The following is a 10,216-nucleotide window of genomic DNA, read 5'->3' as shown; positions in this document are numbered from 1 at the left end:
ATTATGTTTAATTATAATTAATAAAGGTTTGGTCATTTAGAGTTAATACGGGTATTTAGGGTAATTTAAGTTCGTTGACGTTTACTATACGGTGATTAGGTTGATTCGAGGTCGTTTAGATTTATTATGGGATTGGACAACTAGAATTAATTTTGTTCAATTATAAACAGTTAGTGTTCTTAAATGTTCTTTTAGGGTAAATGATGGTGATCATTTGAAATAAATATTGAAAATTAGAGTTATTGATGGTCGTAGGTATCGTGCCAACTAGAATTTATTTTGTTTCGTAATAATTAATAAAGGTATGGTCATTTAGAGTTAATACGGGTTTTTAGGGTAATTTAAGGTCGTTGAAGTTGACTATATGGCGATTAGGGTGATTCATGGTCGTTTAGATTTAATATGGGGATGTACAACTGGAGTTAATTTTGTTCCATTATAATCAGTTAGGGTTCTAATTGATGTTTTAGGGTTAATGATGGATGATCGTTTGGAATATATATGGAAAACTAGAGTTAGTGATGGTCGTAGGAATCGTGCCAACTAGAATTGATTTTGTTTAATTATAATTAATAAAGGTATGGTCATTTAGAGTTAATACGGGCATTTAGGGTAATTTAAGGTCGTTGAAGTTTACTATATGGCGAATAGGGTGATTCAATGTCGTTTAGATTTAGTATGGGGATGGACAACTACAGTTAGTTTTGTTCAATTATAATCAGTTAGGGTTCTTAAATGTTGTTTTAGGGTTAATGATGGTGATAGTTTGGAATTGATATGGATAATTAGTGTTATTGATGGTCGTAGGTATCGTGCCAACTATAATTTATTTTGTTAAATTATAAATAATAAAGGTATGGTTATTTAGGTTTAATAAGGGTATTTAGGGAAATTTAAGGTTGTTGAAGTTTCCTATAAGGCGATTAGGGTGATTCAAGGTCATTTAGATTTAATACTGGGATGGACAACTAGAGTTAATTTTGGTCAATTATAATCAGCTATGGTTCTTAAATGTTGTTTTAGTGTTAATGATGGATGATCGTTTGGAATAAATAAGGAAAAGTAGAGGTATTGATGGCCGTATGTATCATGCCAACTAGAATTTATTTTGTTTAATTATAATTAATAAAGGTATGGTCATTAAGAGTTAATACGGGCATTTAGGAAAATTTAAGGTCGTTGAAGTTTACTATATGGGGATTAGGGTGATTCAAGGTCGTTTAGATTTAATATGGGGATGGACAACTGGAGTTAATTTTGTTCCATATTAATCAGTTAGGGTTCTTAAATGTTGTTTTAGCGTTAATAATGGTGATCGTTTGGAATAAATATGGAAAATTATTGTTATTGATTATTGTTATTGATGGTCGTAGGTATCGTGCCAACTACAATTGATTTTATTTAATTATAATTAAAAAAGGTATGGTCATTTAGAGTTAATACGGGCATTTAGGGAAATTTAAGGTCGTTAAAGTTTACTATATGGCGATTTGGGTGTTTCAATGTCGCTTAGATTTAATATGGGGATGGACACCTAGAGTTAGTTTTGTTCATTTATAATCGGTTAGGGTTTTGAAATGTTGTTTTATGGTTAATGATGGTGATCGTTTGGAATAGATATGGAAAATTAGTGTTATTGATGGTCGTAGGTATCGTGCCAACTGTAATTAATTTTGTTAAATTATAAATAATAAAGGTATGGTTATTTAGGGTTAATAAGGGTATTTAGGGTAATTTAAGGTTGTTGAAGTTTCCTATATGGAGATTAGGGTGATTCAAGGTCATTTAGATTTAATACTGGGATGGACAACTAGAGTTAATTTTGGTCAATTATAATCAGTTATGGTTCTTAAATGTTGTTTTAGGGCTAATGATGGATGATCGTTTGGAATAAATAAGAAAAAGTAGAGGTATTGATAGTTGTAGGTATCGTGCCAACTAGAATTGATTTTGTTTAATTATAATTAATGAAGGTATGGTCAATAAGAGTTAATACGGGCATTTAGGATAATTTAAGGTCGTTGAAGTTTACTATATGGCGATTAGGGTGATTCAAGGTTGTTTAGATTTAATATGGGGATGGACAACTGGAGTTAATTTTGTTTAATATTAATCAGTTAGGGTTCTTAAATATTGTTTTAGCGTTAATAATGGTGATCGTTTGGAATAAATATGGAAAATTATTGTTATTGATGGTCGTAGGTATCGTGCCAACTACAATTGATTTTATTTAATTATAATTAATAAAGGTATGGTCATTTAGAGTTAATACGGGCATTTAGGGTAATTTAAGGTCGTTAAAGTTTACTATATGGCGATTAGGGTGTTTCAATGTCGCTTAGATTTAATATGGGGATGGACACCTAAAGTTAGTTTTGTTCAATTATAATCGGTTAGGGTTCTGAAATGTTGTTTTAGGGTTAATGATGGTGATCGTTTGGAATAGATATGGAAAATTAGTGTTATTGATGGTCGTAGGTATCGTTCCAACTGTAATTTATTTTGTTAAATTATAAATAATAAAGGTATGGTTATTTACGGTTAATATGGGTATTTAGGGTAATTTAAGGTTGTTGAAGTTTCCTAAATGGAGATTAGGGTGATTCAAGGTCATTTAGATTTAATACTGGGATGGACAACTAGAGTTAATTTTGGTCAATTATAATCAGCTATGGTTCTTAAATGTTGTTTTAGTGTTAATGATGGATGATCGTTTGGAATAAATAAGGAAAAGTAGAGGTATTGATAGTCGTAGGTATCGTGCCAACTAGAATTGATTTTGTTTAATTATAATTAATAAAGGTATGGTCAATAAGAGTTAATACGGGCATTTAGGATAATTTAAGGTCGTTGAAGTTTACTCTATGGCGATTAGGGTGATTCAAGGTTGTTTAGATTTAATATGGGGATGGACAACTGGAGTTAATTTTGTTCCATTATAATCAGTTAGGGTTCTCAATGTTGTTTTAAGGTTAATGATGGATGATCGTTTGGAATATATATGGAAAACTAGAGTTAGTGATGGTCGTAGGAATCGTGCCAACTAGAATTGATTTTGTTTAATTATAATGAATAAAGGTATTGTCATTTAGAGTTAATACGGGCATTTAAGGTAATTTAAGGTTGTTGAAGTTTACTATATGGAGATTAGGGTGATTCAATGTCGTTTAGATTTAATATGGGGATGGACAACTAGAGTTAGTTTTGTTCCATTATAATCAGTTAGGGTTCTTAATGTTGTTTTAGGGTTAATGATGGTGATCGTTTAGATTAAATATGAAAAATTGGAGTTATTGATGGTCGTAGGTATCGTGCCAACTAGAATTGATTTTGATTAATTATAATTAACAAAGGTATGGTCATTTACAGTTAATACGGGCATTTACGGTAATTTAAGGTCGTTGAAGTTTAATGTATGGCGATTAGGGTGATTCAAGGTCGTTTAGATTTAATATGGGGATGGACAACTAGAGTTAATTTTGTTCCATTATAATCAGTTAGGGTTCTAAATGTTGTTTTATGGTTAATGATGGTGATCGTTTAGATTAAATATGAAAAATTGGAGTCATTGATGGTCGTAGGTATCGTGCCAACTAGAATTGATTTCGTTTAATTATAATTAACAAAGGTATGGTCATTTAGAGTTAATACGGGCATTTACGGTAATTTAAGGTCGTTGAAGTTTAGTGTGTGGCGATTAGGGTGATTCAAGGTCGTTTAGATTTAATATGGGGATGGACAACTAGATTTAATTTTGTTCGATTATAATCAGTTAGGGTTCTAAATGTTGTTTTAGTGTTAATGATGGTGATCGTTTGAGATAAATACGAAAAATTAGAGTTATTGATGGTCGTAGGTATTGTGCCAACTAGAATTGATTTTGTGTAATTATAATTAATAAAGGTATTGTCATTTAGAGTTAATACGGGCATTTAGGGTAATTTAAGGTCGTTAAAGTTTACGATATGCCGATTAGGGTGATTCAAGATCGTTTAGATTTAATATAGGGATGGACAACTGGTGTTAAATTTGTTCAATTATAATCAGTTAGGGTTCTTAAATGTTGTTTTAGGATTAACGATGGTTATCGTTTGGAATAAATATGGAAAATTAGAGTTATCGATGGTCGTAGGTATCCTGCCCACTAGAATTGATTTTGGTAAATTATAATTAACAAAGGTATGGTCATTTTGAGTTAATACGGGCATTAAGGGTAATTTAAGGTCATTGAAGTTTACTATATGGCGAATATGGTGATTCAAGGTCGTTAGATTTAATATAACTAGAGTTAATTTTGTTCAATTATAATCAGTTAGGGTTCTTAAATGTGGTTTTAGGGTTAATGATGGATGATCGTTTGGACTGTATATGGAAAATTATAGTTATTGATGGTCGTAGGTATCGTGCCAACTTGAATTGATTATGGTTAATTATAATTAATAAAGGAATGGTCATTTAGAGTTAATACGGGCATTTACGGTAATTTAAGGTCGTTGACGTTTACCATATGGTGATTAGGGAGATTCAAGGTCGTTTAGATTTAATATGGGGATGGACAACTAGAATTAATTTTGTTCAATTATAAACAATTAGTGTTCTTAAATGTTCTTTTAGGGTTAATGATGGTGATCATTTGAAATAAATATTGAGAATTAGAGTTATTGATGGTCGTAGGTATCGTGCCAACTAAAATTTATTTTGTTTTGTAATAATTAATAATGGTATGGTCATTTAAAGTTAATACGGGTTTTTAAGGTAATTTAAGGTCGTTGAAGTTGACTATATGGCGATTAGGGTGATTCATGGTCGTTTAGATTTAATATAGGGATGTACAACTAGATTTAATTTTGTTCCTTTATAATCAGTTAGGGTTCTAAATATTGTTTTAGGGTTAATGATGGATGATCGTTTGGAATATATATGGAAAACTAGAGTTAGTGATGGTCGTAGGAATCGTGCCAACTAGAATTGATTTTGTTTAATTATAATTAATAAAGGTACGATCATTTAGAGTTAATACGGGCATTTAGGGTAATTTAAGGTCGTTGAAGTTTACTATATGGCGATTAGGTGATTCAATGTCGGTTAGATTTAATATGGGGATGGACAACAAGAGTTAGTTTTTTCCAATTATAATCAGTTAGGGTTCTTAAATGTTGTTTTAGGGTTAATGATGGTTATCGTTTGGAATAGATACGGATAATTAGTGTTATTGATGGTCGTAGGTATCGTGCCAACTGTAATTTATTTTGTTAAATTATAAATAATAAAGGTATGGTTATTTAGGGTTAATAAGGGTATTTAGGGTAATTTAAGGTTGTTGAGGTATCCTATATGGCGATTAGGGTGATTCAAGGTCATTTAGATTTAATATTGGGATGGACAACTAGAGTTAATTTTGGTCAATTATAATCAGTTATGGATCTTATATGTTGTTTAAGGGTTAATGATGGATGATCGTTTGGAATAAATAAGAAAAATTAGAGGTATTGATGGCCGTATGTATCGTGCCAACTAGAATTGATTTTGTTTAATTATAATTAATAAAGGTATGGTCATTAAGAGTTAATACGGGCATTTAGGAAAATTTAAGGTCGTTGAAGTTTACTATATGGGGATTAGGGTGATTCAAGGTCGTTTAGATTTAATATGGGGATGGACAACTGGAGTTAATTTTGTTCAATATTAATCAGTTAGGGTTCTTAAATGTTGTTTTAGCGTTAATAATGGTGATCGTTAGGAATAAATATGGAAAATTATTGTTATTGATGGTCGTAGGTATCGTGCCAACTACAATTGATTTTATTTAATTATAATTAATAAAGGTATGGTCATTTAGAGTTAATACGGGCATTTAGGGAAATTTAAGGTCGTTAAAGTTTACTATATGGCGATTTGGGTGTTTCAATATCGCTTAGATTTAATATGGGGATGGACACCTAGAGTTAGTTTTGTTCATTTATAATCGGTTAGGGTTCTGAAATGTTGTTTTATGGTTAATGATGGTGATCGTTTGGAATAGATATGGAAAATTAGTGTTATTGATGGTCGTAGGTATCGTGCCAACTGTAATTTATTTTGTTAAATTATAAATAATAAAGGTATGGTTATTTAGGGTTAATAAGGGTATTTAGGGTAATTTAAGGTTGTTGAAGTTTCCCATATGGAGATTAGGGTGATTCAAGGTCATTTAGATTTAATACTGGGATGGACAACTAGAGTTAATTTTGGTCAATTATAATCAGTTATGGTTCTTAAATGTTGTTTTAGGGCTAATGATGGATGATCGTTTGGAATAAATAAGGAAAGGTGGAGGTATTGATAGTCGTAGGTATCGTGCCAACTAGAATTGATTTTGTTTAATTATAATTAATAAAGGTATGGTCAATAAGAGTTAATACGGGCATTTAGGATAATTTAAGGTCGTTGAAGTTTACTATATGGCGATTAGGGTGATTCAAGGTTGTTTAGATTTAATATTCGGATGGACAACTGGAGTTAATTTTGTTCCATTATAATCAGTTAGGGTTCTAAATGTTGTTTTAAGGTTAATGATGGATGATCGTTTGGAATATATATGGAAAACTAGAGTTAGTGATGGTCGTAGGAATCGTGCCAACTAGAATTGATTTTGTTTAATTATAATGAATAAAGGTATTGTCATTTAGAGTTAATACGGGCATTTAAGGTAATTTAAGGTTTTTGAAGTTTACTATATGGCGATTAGGGTGATTCAATGTCGTTTAGATTTAATATGGGTATGGACAACTAGAGTTAGTTTTGTTCCATTATAATCAGTTAGGGTTCTTAAATGTTGTTTTAGGGTTAATGATGGTGATCGTTTAGATTAAATATGAAAAATTGGAGTTATTGATGGTCGTAGGTATCGTGCCAACTAGAATTGATTTTGATTAATTATAATTAACAAAGGTATGGTCATTTAGAGTTAATACGGGCATTTACGGTAATTTAAGGTCGTTGAAGTCTAGTGTGTGGCGATTAGGGTGATTCAAGGTCGTTTAGATTTAATTAGTTAAGGGTTCTTAAATGTTGTTTAAGCGTTAATAATGGTGATCGTTTGGAATAAATATGGAAAATTATTGTTATTGATGGTTGTAGGTATCGTGCCAACTAGAATTGATTTTGTTTAATTATAATTAATAAAGGTATGGTCAATAAGAGTTAATACAGGCATTTAGGATAATTTAAGGTCGTTGAAGTTTACTATATGGCGATTAGGGTGATTCAAGGTTGTTTAGATTTAATATGGGGATGGACAACTGGAGTTAATTTTGTTCAATATTAATCAGTTAGGGTTCTTAAATATTGTTTTAGCGTTAATAATGGTGATCGTTTGGAATAAATGTGGAAAATTATTGTTATTGATGGTCGTAGGTATCGTGCCAACTACTATTGATTTTATTTAATTATAATTAATAAAGGTATGGTCATTTAGAGTTAATACGGGCATTTAGGGTAATTTAAGGTCGTTAAAGTTTACTATATGGCGATTAGGGTGTTTCAATGTCGCTTAGATTTAATATGGGGATGGACACCTAAAGTTAGTTTTGTTCAATTATAATCGGTTAGGGTTCTGAAATGTTGTTTTAGGGTTAATGATGGTGATCGTTTGGAATAGATATGGAAAATTAGTGTTATTGATGGTCGTAGGTATCGTTCCAACTGTAATTTATTTTGATAAATTATAAATAATAAAGGTATGGTTATTTAGGGTTAATATGGGTATTTAGGGTAATTTAAGGTTGTTGAAGTTTCCTATATGGAGATTAGGGTGATTCAAGGTCATTTAGATTTAATACTGGGATGGACAACTAGAGTTAATTTTGGTCAATTATAATCAGCTATGGTTCTTAAATGTTGTTTTAGTGTTAATGATGGATGATCGTTTGGAATAAATAAGGAAAAGTAGAGGTATTGATAGTCGTAGGTATCGTGCCAACTAGAATTGATTTTGTTTAATTATAATTAATAAAGGTATGGTCAATAAGAGTTAATACGGGCATTTAGGATAATTTAAGGTCGTTGAAGTTTACTATATGGCGATTAGGGTGATTCAAGGTTGTTTAGATTTAATATGCGGATGGACAACTGGAGTTAATTTTGTTCCATTATAATCAGTTAGGGTTCTAAATGTTGTTTTAAGGTTAATGATGGATGATCGTTTGGAATATATATGGAAAACTAGAGTTAGTGATGGTCGTAGGACTCGTGCAAACTAGAATTGATTTTGTTTAATTATAATGAATAAAGGTATTGTCACTTAGAGTTAATACGGGCATTTAAGGTAATTTAAGGTTGTTGAAGTTTACTATATGGCGATTAGGGTGATTCAATGTCGTTTAGATTTAATATGGGGATGGACAACTAGAGTTAGTTTTGTTCCATTATAATCAGTTAGGGTTCTTAATGTTGTTTTAGGGTTAATGATGGTGATCGTTTAGATTAAATATGAAAAATTGGAGTTATTGATGGTCGTAGGTATCGTGCCAACTAGAATTGATTTTGATTAATTATAATTAACAAAGGTATGGTCATTTAGAGTTAATACGGGCATTTACGGTAATTTAAGGTCGTTGAAGTTTAGTGTATGGCGATTAGGGTGATTCAAGGTCGTTTAGATTTAATATGGGGATGGACAACTAGAGTTAATTTTGTTCCATTATAGTCAGTTAGGGTTTTAAAATTTGTTTTAGGGTTAATGATGGTGATCGTTTAGATTAAACATGAAAAATTGGAGTTACTGATGGTCGTAGGTATCGTGCCAACTAGAATTGATTTCGTTTAATTATAATTAACAAAGGTATGGTCATTTAGAGTTAATACTGGCATTTACGGTAATTTAAGGTCGTTGAAGTTTAGTGTGTGGCGATTAGGGTGATTCAAGGTCGTTTAGATTTAATATGGGGATGGACAACTAGATTTAATTTTGTTCGATTATAATCAGTTAGGGTTCTAAATGTTGTTTTAGGATTAATGATGGTGATCGTTTGAGATAAATACGAAAAATTAGAGTTATTGATGGTCGTAGGTATTGTGCCAACTAGAATTGATTTTGTGTAATTATAATTAATAAAGGTATTGTCATTTAGAGTTAATACGGGCATTTAGGGTAATATAAGGTCGTTGAAGTTTACGATATGCCGATTAGGGTGATTCAAGGTCGTTTAGATTTAATATAGGGATGGACAACTGGTGTTAATTTTGTTCAATTATAATCAGTTAGGGTTCTTAAATGTTGTTTAGGATTAACGATGGTTATCGTTTGGAATAAATATGGAAAATTAGAGTTATCGATGGTCGTAGGTATCGTGCCCACTAGAATTGATTTTGTTAAATTATAATTAACAAAGGTATGGTCATTTTGAGTTAATACGGGCATTAAGGGTAATTTAAGGTCAATAAATTTTACTATATGGCGAATAGGGTGATTCAAGGTCGTTTAGATTTAATATAACTAGATTTAATTTTGTTCAATTATAATCAGTTAGGGTTCTTAAATGTTGTTTTAGGGTTAATGATGGATGATCGTTTGGACTGTATATGGAAAATTAGAGTTATTGATGGTCGTAGGTATCGTGCCAACTTAAATTGATTATGTTTAATTATAATTAATAAAGGTATGGTCATTTAGAGTTAATACGGGCATTTAGGGTAATTTAAGGTCGTTGAAGTTTACTATATGGCGATTAGGGTGATTCAAGGTCGTTTAGATTTAATATGGGGATGGACAACTAGAGGTAATTTTGTTCTATTATAATCGGTTAGGGTTCTCAAATGTTGTTTTAGGGTTAACGATGGTTATCGTTTGGAATAAATATGGAAAATTAGAGTTATTGATGGTCGTAGGTATCGTGCCAACTAGAATTTATTTGTTTCGTAATAATTAATAAAGGTATGGTCATTTAGTGTTAATACGGGTTTTTAGGGTAATTTAAGGTCGTTGAAGTTGACTATATAGCGATTAGGGTGATTCATGGTCGTTTAGATTTAATATGGGGATGTACAACTAGAGTTAATTTTGTTCCATTATAATCAGTTTGGGTTCTAAATGTTGTTTTAAGGTTAATGATGGATGATCGTTTGGAATATATATGGAAAACTAGAGTTAGTGATGGTCGTAAGAATCGTGCCAACTAGAATTGATTTTGTTTAATTATAATTAATAAAGGTATGGTCATTTAGAGTTAATACGGGC

The sequence above is a fragment of the Bidens hawaiensis genome, unplaced genomic scaffold (genome assembly GCF_021521415.1).
Source record: "Bidens hawaiensis isolate Kalapana, Puna unplaced genomic scaffold, B.hawaiensis_p1.1 tig00070830_1, whole genome shotgun sequence".
NCBI classification, from domain to species: Eukaryota; Viridiplantae; Streptophyta; class Magnoliopsida; order Asterales; family Asteraceae; genus Bidens; species Bidens hawaiensis.
The sequence above is the reverse complement of the archived record's forward strand: the minus strand, read 5'-3'. Positions refer to the sequence as shown.